This window comes from Canis aureus, chromosome 20 (assembly GCF_053574225.1).
Source record: "Canis aureus isolate CA01 chromosome 20, VMU_Caureus_v.1.0, whole genome shotgun sequence".
In the NCBI taxonomy this organism is placed as follows: domain Eukaryota; kingdom Metazoa; phylum Chordata; class Mammalia; order Carnivora; family Canidae; genus Canis; species Canis aureus.
The window spans coordinates 29171411-29185483 of NC_135630.1; the positions used below are offsets into that span (position 1 = coordinate 29171411).

Consider the following 14073-nt stretch of genomic DNA (forward strand, 5'->3'; position numbering starts at 1 on the left):
CCATTGATGTACACTTAGGTTGCTTCCTTATTTTGACTCTCCTGAATAATGCTTCCATTAGCATGGGTGTGCAAATATCTCTTTGAGATTCTGCTTTCAGGAACACCTGGGTGGCTCAGCAGTTGAGCGTCTGCCTTCAGATCAGGTCATGATCCTGGAGTTTTGGGATCGATTCCCACATTGGGGTCCCAAGGGGAGCCTGTTTCTTCCTCTGCCTATGTCTCTGCCTCTCTCTGTGTCTCTCATGAATAAATAAATAAAATCTTTTTTAAAAAAAGAGAGAGAGATTCTGCTTTCAGTCTTTTGGGCATTCAGAAGTCAAATTACTGGATCACATAATAATTTTATTCTTAATTTTTTGAAGAACTGCTCTACTGTTCTCCACAGAGGCTGCACCACTTTATATTCCTTTTTTTTTAATTTATTTTTTATTGGTGTTCAATTTACTAACATACAGAATAACCCCCAGTGCCCGTCACCCATTCACTCCCACCCCCCGCCCTTCTCCCCTTCCACCACCCCTAGTTCGTTTCCCAGAGTTAGCAGTCTTTACGTTCTGTCTCCCTTTCTGATATTTCCCACACATTTCTTCTCCCTTCCCTTATATTCCCTTTCACTATTATTTATATTCCCCAAATGAAAGAGAACATATAATGTTTGTCCTTCACCGACTGACTTACTTCACTCAGCATAATACCCTCCAGTTCCATCCACGTTGAAGCAAATGGTGGGTATTTGTCATTTCTAATAGCTGAGTAATATTCCATTGTATACATAGACCACATCTTCTTTATCCATTCATCTTTCGTTGGACACCGAGGCTCCTTCCACAGTTTGGCTATCGTGGCCATTGCTGCTATAAACATCGGGGTGCAGGTGTCCCGGTGTTTCATTGCATTTGTATCTTTGGGGTAAATCCCCAACAGTGCAATTGCTGGGTCGTAGGGCAGGTATATTTTTAACTGTTTGAGGAACCTCCACACAGTTTTCCAGAGTGGCTGCACCAGTTCACATTCCCACCAACAGTGTAAGAGGGTTCCCTTTTCTCTGCATCCTCTCCAACATTTGTGGTTTCCTGCCTTGTTAATTTTCCCCATTCTCACTGGTGTAAGGTGGTATCTCATTGTGGTTTTGATTTGTATTTCCCTGATGGCAACCACTTTATATTCCCACTGACACTGCACAAGGGCTCCAATTTCTACACATCCTTCAACACGTGATTGATTGGGTTTTGCTTTTTGTTTTTGATAGTAGTAGTTATCCAAATGAGTGGGAGGTAGTTTTCATTGTGGCTTTGATTTGCTTTTCCCTCATTATGAGAGATGTTGAGCATTTTTCGTGTACTTGTTGGCCATCTGGATGTCTTCTTTGGAGGAATATCTACTCGAGTTTTTTGTTCATTTTCTTAATCATGCTGTTTGATTTTATTTTGTTGAGTTTTAGGAATTCTCTAGATATTCTGGATATTGATCTCTTGTCAATATATGACATGCAAATACTTTCTTCCATTCTATGGATTGCCTTTTTGTTCTGTTGATATTGTCTTTTGCTGCACAAAAGTTTTAAATTTTTGTGAAGACCAATCTGTCTGCTTTTCTTGTTGTTGACTGTACCTTTGGTGACTTGTCAATAAATCGTGCCAAATCCAATGTCATGAAGTTTTACTCTATGGTTTCATAGGCTTAGGTCTGATATGTAGGTCTTTGATACATTTTGAATTAATTCTTGTGTATGGTGTTAGGTAAGAGTCCAACATCATTCTTCTGGACATCCAGTTTTCCCAGCACCATTTGGGGTTTTTTTCCAAAATTTTATTTAAATTCTAGTTAGTTAACATACAGTGCAAAATTGGTTTCAGGAGTAAAATTCAGTGATTCATCACTTACATACAACACCCAGTCCTCATCATAACAAGTGCCCTCCTTAATACCCATTCCCTATCTAATTCCTCCATCAATCCTCTGTTCTCTATTGTTAAGGGTCTCATATGGTTTGTTTCCCTCTCTGTCTCTCTTTTTTCTCCCTCCCTGTATGTTCATCTGTTTTGTTTCTTAAATTCCACATGTAAGTGAAATCATAAACAGTATTTGTCTTTCTCTGACTAAATTATTTTAATTAGCATGACATACTCTAGCTCCACTCATGTTGTTGCAAATGGCAAGATTTCATTTTTTTGATGGCTGAGTAATATTTATATCTATATAAGAACATATTCTTAATCCATTTATCAGTTAATGAATGTTTGTGCTTTTTCCATAATATGGCTCTGTAGATAGTGCTGCTATGAACATCAGGATGCATGGACCTCTTTGAATCTATATTTTTGTATCTTTTAGGCAAATACCCAGTAGTGAATTGCTAGATCACGTAGTTATATTTTTAACTTTCTGAGGAATGTCCATACTGTTCTCCAGAGTGGCTGCACCAGTTTTTACTCCCACCAACAGTGCAAGAGAATTCTTCTTCTACATCCTCACCAACACCTGTTGTATCTTGTGTTGTTAATTTTTTTAAGATTTTATTTATTTATTCATGAGAGACACAGAGAGAGCGAGAGGCAGAGACACAGGCAGAGGGAGAAGCAAGCTCCGTGCAGGGAGCCTGATGTGGGACTCGATCCCAAGACTCCAGAATCACGTCCCAGGCCAAAGGCAGGTGCTAAACTGCTGAGCCACCCAAGGATCCCCTTGTGTTGTTAATTTTAACCATTCTGACAGGTATGAGGTGGTATCTCATCATGGTTTTGTTTTGTATTTCCCTGATGATGAGTGATATTGAGCATTTTTTTTCATGTGTCTGTTAGTCATCTGGATATCAGCTTTGGAAAAGTGCCTATTCATGTCTTCTGCCCATTTCTTAACTGGATTATTTGTTTTTTGGGTATTCAGTTTGATAAGTTCTTCATGGATTTGGGATACTAGCCCTTTATCTGATATGTCATTTGCGAATCATCTTCTCCTGTTCTGGAGACTGCTTTTAGTTTTGTCGATTGTTTCCTTTTCTGTGCAGGAGGTTTTATCTTGATGAAGTCCCAGTAGTTCATGTTTGCTTTTGTTTCCCTTGCATCCAGCAATGTATCTAGTAAAAAGTGCTATGGCCGAGGTCAGAGATTGCTCTCTGTGTTCTTCTTTAGGATTTTGATGGGTTCTTGCCTTACACTTAGGTTTTTCATCCATTTTGAATTTACTTTTTGTGTATGGTGTAAGAAAGTAATCCAGTTTCATTCTCCTGCATGTTGCTATCCACTTCTCCTCAGACCATTTGTTGAAAAGACTGTCTTTTTTCCATTGGATATTCCTTCTTGCTTTGTCAAAGATTAGTTGACCATCCAACACCATTTGTTGAAATGACCTTTTTTTTTTTTTACACTTTTTTCTTTACTTTTCAGATCAGGGATCATGCCTTCCTCTCACTTTATTGTCAGGAAATGTGTGTGAATGGGGTGAGAAAGGTAAAATCCAGCCTCTTTTGGAAAACATCAATCTCCCAAATTCTTATACTAGAAGTTATAGGATAAGAGTTCCTCTGATCTGTATTCTGCTCATAGTGTCTGGTGTTGCAGTTGGCCTCAAGAAAGACCTGAGTAAAATCTTCTAACACCACTTATACTTAAAGAATCTCAGGGGTGGAGGGCATGTCCAAACAGCCTAGTCTGCTGGAAAAGATTATTTGGATGCATGAAGATGGAAACTACAGGTTTTATGATCTCCACAGTTTTGATTAGACCAGATAGCAGTCTTTAGTTCACAGAAGGGATATAGATACAATCATGACAACATGGCTGGTCAACCAGGATTCCATCAGTAAAACAGAAGCCACTATAGATGGTCTAAAAAAAGTTAGACGTTTGCACAACAGTTTCGTTAATAGTATGGTACCATTGTTAATTCCCCAGTTTTGATCATTGTACTGTGATTATATAGTTGTTAACATTAGGGAAAGATAAGTGAACTGTATACTATATTCACAAATTTCTGTGAGTCTAAACTTTTTCATAATAAAACCTTGGCATGCATGCATACTCCTCCACTCATATTTAAAATGCCAACAAACAATAATAATTCCATCATCCTAGTTCTGCCAAACATTCTGCTGCCTCGTACCATCAGAGATTTTCCTGTGCTCTCCCTAAGAGAGATCTTGAGTCCTTATAAGTAAGTCATTGTGTCTCTAAGTGATGTTCACTTCCTTTTCTAGGTCAATTACAATCCACTTTTGATATACTGCAAAGTCAAAGCTACAAGGTTAACATTAACAAATATATTTTAATGGGGTACCTGGCTGGCTCAGTTGGTAGAGCATGAGACTCAATCCTGATCTCAGGATTGTGAGTTTAAGCCCCATATCTGGTGTAGAGATTATTTTAAAAAACAGACAAAAATGGGGTGCCTGGGTGATGCAGTTGGTTAAACATCCAACTCTTGGTTTTGGCTAAGGTCTTGATCTCAGGGTCATGAACTTGTCGGGCTCCCAAGCCCCATGTCAGTCTCTGTGCTCAATTTGGAGTCTACTTAAGATTCTGTCTCCCTCTGCCCCTGAACCTCTCTCTCTCTCTCTCTCTCTCTCTCTCTTTCTCTGTCTCAAATAAATAAATCTTTTTAAAATAAAAATAAAATGAAATATACCCCCCAAATTAAAAAAAAAAAAAACAAATACACCTTAAAATCAGTACTAGCAAATTATGTAGAACAATTCCTAGACCAAGCCTGAGAAGAAAACTAGTCCTTATCAGTCAACTGGTCATAGGAAACTTCCCATGAGGCCATAATGTGGGCTGAGAGAAAGTATCAGTACAGCAGAAGTAACTGTCATGTAAATCCAAGCCATTTGCTCTCATAACTCACTTGGGTCCTCAGGACATGTTCATGCACAATCTCCTATATACTTTTTCACTTGATGTTGAATTATCAGGATGCATGACCAGTTTTATGGCTTCATGGACCCAGTAATACCCAGATCAGGATAAGCAACTGAGGTCAGATGATAATTGAGTTTCCCTTTGGTGTCTATCAAGACTCAGAAGTAAATCAGGAGCTGTTTCTCAGAAAGGGAATATCTGTCTTCACAAGATGGCATTTCTTTGCTCCAAAATCCTAGAAGTCTGAGCTGAGGTCCTCTATTGGGATTTTCCAGAAGCTCCATGATATCCATCAAAATATCAGAAATATTTTGGGAGCCACTGAATCTGCTGGGTCATAAAGCTCAAGTGGCAGAGTAGCTAGCAATAAAGTTAAATAAACTGCAGGGCATTCTCTTGCTCTGAGTTTGTCTCAAAACTGAAAGATTATGTGTTAGTCAGTAATCAGGTCAGACAACACACTCAAATGTATATGTTCCCTCTAGAATCAATCCAAAGTGGCCCACCAAAATGCTATGCCTTTTGCAAGGTGCAATAACTTATATTTTATTTGGAACTTAAAGTCACTACTATATTTTGCTTCATAAAAAGAATGAGCAACAACAGCACCACTCCCTGAAGGCAACCCTGAAAAATGAAAAAATAAGCAATAGAATTATAAATTGAAAACGGCTTATCAAGTTCCTTCGAAGAAGTTTGCAACAAAAGTTGAGAAATTCTAATAGCCAATATGCCTGTCTTATATTTTCCATCTCCAATGCTTCCTCCTCCTACAGCTCTCAGAAGATGGTTTTAAAAGATATTTCACATTTCCATGGAGGACCATAACAAAGACAGTAGGTAGAGCAATTAACACAGACAAAAAGGGAAGACACCAGGACGACTGGGTGGCTCAGCGGTTGAGAATCTGCCTTTGGCTCAGGGCATGATCCCGGGTCCTGGGATGGAGTCCCACATTGGGCTCCCTGCATGGATCCTGCTTCTCCCTCTGCCTATGTCTCTGCCTCTCTCTCTCTCTCTCTATCTCTCATGAATAGATAAATAAAATCTTAAAAATAAAAGGGGGGGGGGGAAGCACCAAGCCAGTGATGTGTCAGGGGAAGTACCCTCCTATAATATTCTAAGAGGCCTATCTGGGATTTAGGAAATGGCCCCTTTGTTTCATTAACAAAAACAAAGTCTGATTAGTGACTTATGCTAACAGATTTGGACTAGGGAGACACTAAGATCTAGAAGGTTTAATTTCTCTGGGAAAATAAAATGGCTACTGGGAATAACTTTTTTCAAGTAACTATTATTTTTATTTTCTTAACTTTAGGATTATAAAGTAAAAGATTGCTACGTGTAATAGCTTATGATGTCATAAAACATAATGCAAAACTTAAGCGATATCAAAGTTTAAGGACGACTGGATTTAAAACATTCTTTTCATCATACAATGGAAGTGTGGTACCCTTTGGCATGAATATTTTATTTATGCATTTAAGATAGGTAAGTTACACACTTTTAAAATAGCTTCATTGTAATGTAGTTCACATGACTACAATTCACACTTAAGTGTACAATTCTGCGGTTTTTAATGTATTCACAGAGCTGTGCAACCATCACCCACAATCAATTTTAGAATATTTTATGACCGTAAAAGCAACCCTGCACCTATTAGCAGCCACTTCCCGTTTCCCATCAACTCTCCACCCCCATTCCCATTAATCTATTTTCTGTCTCCATGAGTTTGGCTCTTTTTGACATTTCATACAAATGAAATCATAAAATATGTAGTCTTGTGTGACTGACTTCTTTCACTTAGAATAATGTTTTTTAAAGTTCTTCCATTTGTAGCACTTTATTGCATTAAATGTAGTACTTCATTGCTTTTTATAACTGAACAAATATTCCATTGTATCACTATATCTCAATGTATTTACCCATTTATCAGCTAAAGGACATTTGAATTGTTTCCACTTTGGGGCTATTATGAATAACACTGCAAGCTCATGTACAAATTTTCAGGTCTCCAGAGTACATACATAAGAGTGGAATTTATGTTCATATAACAACTCTGTGTTTCAGAAAATGACAATCTTTTTACAAAATGTCTGCACCATTTTACATTCCCATCAGCAGTGAATGAGGGTTCCAAATATACCATATCCTCACCAATATTATTTTCCCTTTTACTATATTCATCACACTGGATATGAAGTGGTATCTCATTGTGCTTTTGATTTGTATTTCCCTAATGACTAACAATGCTGAATATCTTTTCACATGCATACTTTCTTTAGAGAAATGTCTGTTCATATTCTTTGCCTATTTTTATTGGGTTATATTTTTATTATTGAGATATAAGATTCTTTATATATTTTGGATATAAGTTTCTTATCAGATATGTGATTTGAAAATATTTTCTTCCTTTCTGTGGATTGTGTTACCTTTTTAAATTGGCTTTACATACAACATGGGCTCAAACTCACAACTCTGAGATAAAGAGGTACATGCTCTACCAACTGAGCCAGCTAAGCGTCCCTGTCTTTTCACTTTTTTGATGGACACCTAAGAAGATTTTGCCTACCCTAAAGTCATGAAGACATACTTCTGTGTTTCTCAGACCTGTGTCGAAGAATTTTACAGTTTTATATAATCCACTGGAAACTCCTCTTTGCGTATAATGTAAGCAAAGGATCCAATCTCATTCTTTAGCATGTGAGTATCCAGTGTCCCAGCACCATCTGTTGAAAAGACTATTCTTTCTCCCATTGAATTATGTTGGCACCATTTTAGGAAATTAACTGACCACAGTGTAAGGGGTTATTTTTAGATTCTCAATTTTATTCCATTGATCTATATACCTATCCTATGCCAATACCACACTGTTTGATTACCGTAGCTTTGTAGTAAGTTTTGAAATAGGGAAATGCGAGTCCTTTAGCTTTATTCTTTTTTAAGATTGCTTTGGATACTGTGAATCCCTTGTATTTCCATGTAAATTTTGGCTTGTCAGTTTCTACAAAAAGCTCACCAAGATTTTGATAGAAATTGTGTTGAATCTGTAAGGTACACCTTTTTCTAGACAGAACTAGATGTCATGCTCTTTACTGCTTGTAACAGGAGGAACATCTGAAGACTACTAAGAAAACAGTCAAATTTTCCTTTTATGAATAAAGAAATTAAATGGCTAGTTCTGCTTTTTCTATTTTAAATGATCAGTTTACCTGATAAATAAATCAGCATGAATTAGATTCATTGACTTTGAATCTCATTTTGTCATTTAGTCTTGGGAATAATTTAACTTAATTTATCTAGTATTGGACAGGCCACTGCAATCTCCCTCATACTCCACCTACACAGATATATAACTTCTAAGTAACATTCAGTTGAGATGTTACCATACCTTCCTTTAATTATATAAGCTTCATGATTGTTTTTAAATGTAGGTTTAAATATTATCCAGATATAATGAGGCCACTAGACCAGGAAATGGTTGCCATTGAAAAGATAGTTTTTTCCCTCCCTGGCTGCTTGAAGCTTGGCCACCATCATGAATGACACAGTAACTATCCAGACCAGGAAGCTCATGACCAACCGACTACTTCAGCAGAAGTAGATGGTCATTGATGTTCTTCACCCTAAAAAGGCAACAGTACTTAAGACAGACATTCAGGAAAAAAACAGCCAAAGTGTACAAGACCACACCATATACCATCTTTGTATTTGGATTCAGAACCCATTTTGGTGGGTTGGCAAGACAACTGGCTTTGGCATGATTTATGATTCCTTGAATTATACAAAGAAAAACAAACCCAAACATAGATTTGCAAGACACAGCCTGTACAAGAAGAAAAAGACTTCAAGAAAACAGCAAAAGGAACCAAGAACAGACTGCAAAAGCCAACATTGGTGCTGGCAAAAAAGAAGTGAGCTGGAGATTGAACAACAAAAGGAGTAAAGATTCTGTAATGATTTTATCTGTGGTGATTGTACATTATGATTGTACAAATCTTAAAAAAAGATAGTTACTTGTAGTTTATAAGAGGAAGGGGCATGCTATGCCATCGAGAGCCATAAGGGAAGCACCAGATCCGTCAGGCGATAAAGAGAACAAGAGGAAAACTTAGGCAAGAGCTTTTTATATTTATTTTTAGGGTTTTATTTATTTATTTATTCATGAGACACACACACTCTCACACAGAGAGGCACAGACACAGGCAGAGGGAGAACAGGCTCCATGCAGGGAGCCTGACGTGAGACTCGATCCCAGGTCTCCAGGATCACACCCTAGGTGGAAGGCAGCGCTAAACCACTGAGCCCCCCGGGCTGCCCAGCAATAGCTTTTATTGTGGTTTCCAGGGGAAGGAATGAGCAAGGCAGGGTAGGCAGGCTAAGGGTTTAGGATTTGCAAATATAAATTATTTCAGCAGGCTCCAAAATGTAGGAGCTGTCTACTACTTCTATATGTTAAGTTACATATTAGACAGGGGTACTTAATATGGTATACACCATGCTAGGAAGACATGGTCTTGGGACTGTATTATTAGGGTTACGTTGGTACTAGCTAGGATCGTCTTTTATATTATATGGAGTTTGGAGTTTGGATTTTGGATTTCTGTTGATGGCACTTGGCAGGAGTTCCTGGGGAAACCGCTTTGTAAGAGTGGAGAATCCCTGGGCAAACACCACTTTCTGTAGTGTTTATATACATATGATCATTGAAGCTTGAGTACAACAGAGCAGTTTGAATTTAGGTACCAGTTTCGAATATAGGATAGTGCTTATCTTTTGGTTATATTTTTTAAGTTATTGACAAACATAGGTACAGTGCAGTGTGCATAATGTGCTATCATTTCTGTAGCGAAAAGGAGCCATTCATATACATATATTTGCTTGTAAACGTATAAGCGATTTGGGGAAAGGCTTGCAAGAAGCTAATAAGATTCGTTTCCTCCAGGAAGGGGAACAGAGGGGCTATGAGACAGGAGCATGTTGCAAGGGACTGGCAGTAGGGAGGAAACTTTGCATTATTCATGCTTTTACAACATGTGAATGTATTCCCTACTCAAAAGAGTAACATTTAAAACATAAAATAGAAGGATAAGCAGGTTATTTGTGCCTGGGAAGCCCAGACCCTGAGTGTCTGGGTTCTCAATCAGAATCAGGACTAGGCCTAGGAGAACAATAAAAGGCAGGCCCAGCAGCTGGCCCTTGGGAGCAGCCAGAGGCAACAGCCTGGCACCTGGTGCCCACCAGTGCTGACATATCTGCGGAGAAAACCAGTCTCCCAGCTGAATAACAAAAGGCCTGCATTCTTTGGGGATATGGAGCTCATTAGAACAACCTTTATGGTTTGAAAGTTTTCTGGGAGACAGTTCTAGTAGATGTACACTGAAGTATTTTAGGATGAAGCATCTTGATGTCTGAACTTACCTTCTAATGGTCCATGGAGAAGAAAGTGAGCATTTACGAACAACACAATATTCTACACACAAACAAGGGGATGGGTAAGGGTGCAAAGGCAACAGAATGTTAAAAACTATCATGCAAAATGTTAAAAATTGTTGAATTTTTAACACATATGGATGGAATATATCTGTTCATTATGTGACTCAACTCTTCTGTGTGTCTGAAATATTTCTGAATACAAAGGTAAAAAAAGAAAAATAACATATTGAAGTGCTTCTAACGATCAGTGTAAAGGGAAAACAAAACTGAACATGATACAGAGCATTGTTTATTCCTAGATAGAAGACCAGATGAGATTAGAGATATGCATTTGTCCCTGACTCTTGTTTTCTAGATATACCCATTACATCTGTTGGTTACAATCTGGAGCCTCCACTGATGGAGTTCTTCAGTACAAAGTACTTGGGTACTTAGGCTAGGCTGAGCCTAAGCAGTCAAGAATCTATTTGCATTGTGACCCCCACATAGATAAATGTTGGCGGTGGGCAAAGGCTGGTGGGAAGACAGACTAGACATGATACATCAAGTAAGGCATTCCTGCCCAAAGAACACTAAAGGACATCAGTGAACTTAGGATATGTGGACGAGACATGAGCCCCATTCTTCAGGACAGCTAGTGATGAAAGGTTCCAGATTCCTGTTCCCAGAGGCTCAGAACTGCTTCTCCTTCTCTCCCTCATTCATAGGGATCCCTCTAGAGGCCAGAGTGTGCCACTGACACATGGGTTGTGCAGGAGCTAAGCTATCCCTCATTCTGTTTAGGATGATCTCTCCAGTAAAAAGGGGTGGTTACTGGAAGGTATCACTCTGTTCTTTGTAGTAGCGTGGCATTGCCCCCAATGTTGACCAGGTGGGCAAGCCAGAATGGGAATGCTGTGTGCATGGGGAAACCTCAATGGGTGAAGACCCGAATTACTGTGAACTGGAAGACAGGCTGTGCAAGGACACACTTTGGGAGGTGGACACACCCTATATGGCCACTGATGGTGCAAGTGAGCCATGGCAGTGTGGACATATGGAGTCTAGAAGGCCTTGGATAGAGCTACACATTCAGGTCATGAGGGGGGATCTAATATGAAATGATGTGATTGGGGAAACCACAAAAGTAAGCCAAACATCCTCAGGAGGCAGGAACAAGTCCATGGGTCCTGAAACGAAATAGTTTCCATTTGTGCTGCTGACAATATAAGCTATTTTTCAAATGGCCAGCAACTCTTTGGGTGGCCTTGTGGCCATGCGTGGCTCAGCCAGTTAAGCATCCAATTCTTGGTTTCAGCTCAGATCATGGTCTCAAGGTTGTGAGATTGAGCCCTATGTTGGGCTTTACACTGGGCATGGAGCCTGCTTAGGATTTTCTCTCTCCTTCTGCCCTCTCTCTTTCTCTCTCTCTCTTAAAAACACACACACGTACATATATGTATATATATTTAAAATCTGTACATAGTAATACATGTGTTTCTTTATTAATATATTAAATAATAAATTGTATCAGTAAATCTACTTATACTTTTGATATAATAATGGTTGTGATTAATCTATTAAGGTACAGTTTGTGTGACATGATATGAAAACGTCTGATTTCTACTGATGACAAAGTTACAGGTATTTCTAATATTATTGAAATCTGTTGCTTCCATTTATTCCATTCCATTTTCTATTTAGTTGATAGAAAAGGTAATTTTGAGATACACATTAGTAAAAATAAATATGTACCTTTTTCCCAACCAAGTTCACAGACCTTGTCAATTCTATCCCCAAACTCCACCTTAGAACACTATTCTAGGGGTGTCTAGAAGGTTCAGGCAGTTAAGCGTCTTCCTTAGGCTCAGGTCATGTTATCAAGGTCCTGGGATGGAGTCCCTGCATCTAGCGCCCTGTTCAGCGGGGAGTCAACTTCTCTCTATCTCTCTCTCTGCTCCTCCCCCCCCTTGTGTGTGTTCTCTCTCTCTCACTTGCTCTCTTTCTCAAATAAATAAAAATAATCTTTTTTTAAAAACACACTTTTTTTCCTTTGAAAAAGAACACTATTCTAGAATTATTTTCCAAGGAACACAAAGCCTTGTAAGCCATTTCTTTTCCTTAATTTCTCTCTGGGAAAAGTGGAGCCAGAATTTCTCCAGGTTTGCCTAGTGCAAGTATAATCCAGTTCAACTGGCTTGTTTCAGAGCTGGGAGGCAAAATCCTTCATTTCTTCTAATTCAATGTTTTTCAAATATTTTGGCCTGTAACCAATAATAAGAAATGCATCTTGCATTGAGACTCAGTACCTAAACACACAACTGAAACTAAAATTTCACAAAACAATACCCTTACCATTGCATATATTGTATATAGCTTGCTCAGGCTGCCAAACAAAATAACACTGATTGCATGGCTTAAATATCAGGAAGTTATTGTCTCACAATTCTGGATGCTAAAAGTCCAAGATCAAAGTCTCAGCAAATTTGGTTTCTCCTGAAGGCTCTACCCTTGGTTTGAGGATGGCTGCCTGTGTCCCCAAATGACTTTCCTCAGTGCACCTGAAACCCTTGTGTCTCTGTTCTAATCTCTTCTTGTGAGGACACCAATCAGACTGGATTAGGAAACCACCCTTAATGACCTCTTGTCAACCACATTGCCTTTTGAAATGCCCATTCTGAAGGACTGGGAGTTTAGACATCAAGATATGAATTTGTGGAGGACACAATTCAGCCTATAACATATAGTAAAGTAAAATCATAACTGCACTTACACAAAATCTTATTTACTAATATTTAATTGTAACAAGTAAATCCTCCCCCAAATTAAGAAAAATACATTGTAATGAGTAAGCATGCCAATCAGTAGGCTTAATATGGCTTGAAATACACGGGGCAATGCAATGTGAATAGCTGATGGACTGTCAAGTCTGTCTTTTGATTTTTGTTAGGTCAGCATTGAAAATTGTAGTTCATACTAATAGAACAGTGACTATAAAAAATGAAATGATACATTCTTTTTTCCTTGACAAATGAAATTTTTTCATCTTAACATTTTATAGTCATCCTTCAAGGTAAATAAGAAACCAGTTCATTCTCCAAGCTCAAAGTTTAATTAAATTATCAGTAAATGGGTATTTTATCTAACTGTATTTATTTAATGTTTCAATTTTTGTATAAAATGATGAACAAAAGTTTGAGACACATAATATGAGATAGAAAAATATCTCCAGTTGTGTTTGTTCAAACTATCTTCATTGTAACATTTTCTTCATATTGTAGCTAAGGCAATCACTTTTTTTTTTTACTTGCTGTAACAATAATGTCTTTAGAACCCTGAAATATCCTGAATATGTTGAAATCATGCTTCCCCTCTGGTTTCAAATTTAGTCTATTAAGAATTAAAAAATTAATTAAATACACCAATTTTGTTGCTCAAATCACATCTTTAAAATATTTTCCAAATGAGATTGCTTTTCTTTCTTTATTTATTTTTATTTATTTTTTTTTTTTGAGATTGCTTTTCAACTAGAAAAAGGAAACTCTCATTCTTGTACTCTTGTGGAGAGGAGTGCTTTTAGGACATATTCAAACTTAACCATCAACTTAATATTGACCGCTATGTACTTAGGATGTTATATATGGACCTCATGACAACCACAAACCAAATATCTGTAATAGATAGACAAAAAAAACAAAGAAAGAAAACCAAGCACAACACTAAAAAAAAAAAAAAATCATCAACTCACAAAGGAAGAGAGCAAGAGAAAAAGAAAGGAACAAAGGAAATCCATAAAAACA

General features: G+C 37.9%; 1 long non-coding RNA gene across 2 annotated transcripts in view; it reads left to right on the forward strand.

The window, feature by feature from the left end:
• The window catches only part of LOC144291618 (uncharacterized), a 39218-nt gene that overhangs the window by 18719 nt on the left and 6426 nt on the right, over positions 1-14073 (forward strand). The window contains exons 2-3 of one of the 2 annotated variants that reach the window (XR_013358974.1): positions 6177-6349; positions 11859-13751. This is a non-coding gene — a long non-coding RNA (uncharacterized LOC144291618). Of the gene's footprint in view, positions 1-6176; positions 6350-11858; positions 13752-14073 lie in introns of those variants that run through there. The other variant, XR_013358972.1, reaches the window with a different exon arrangement.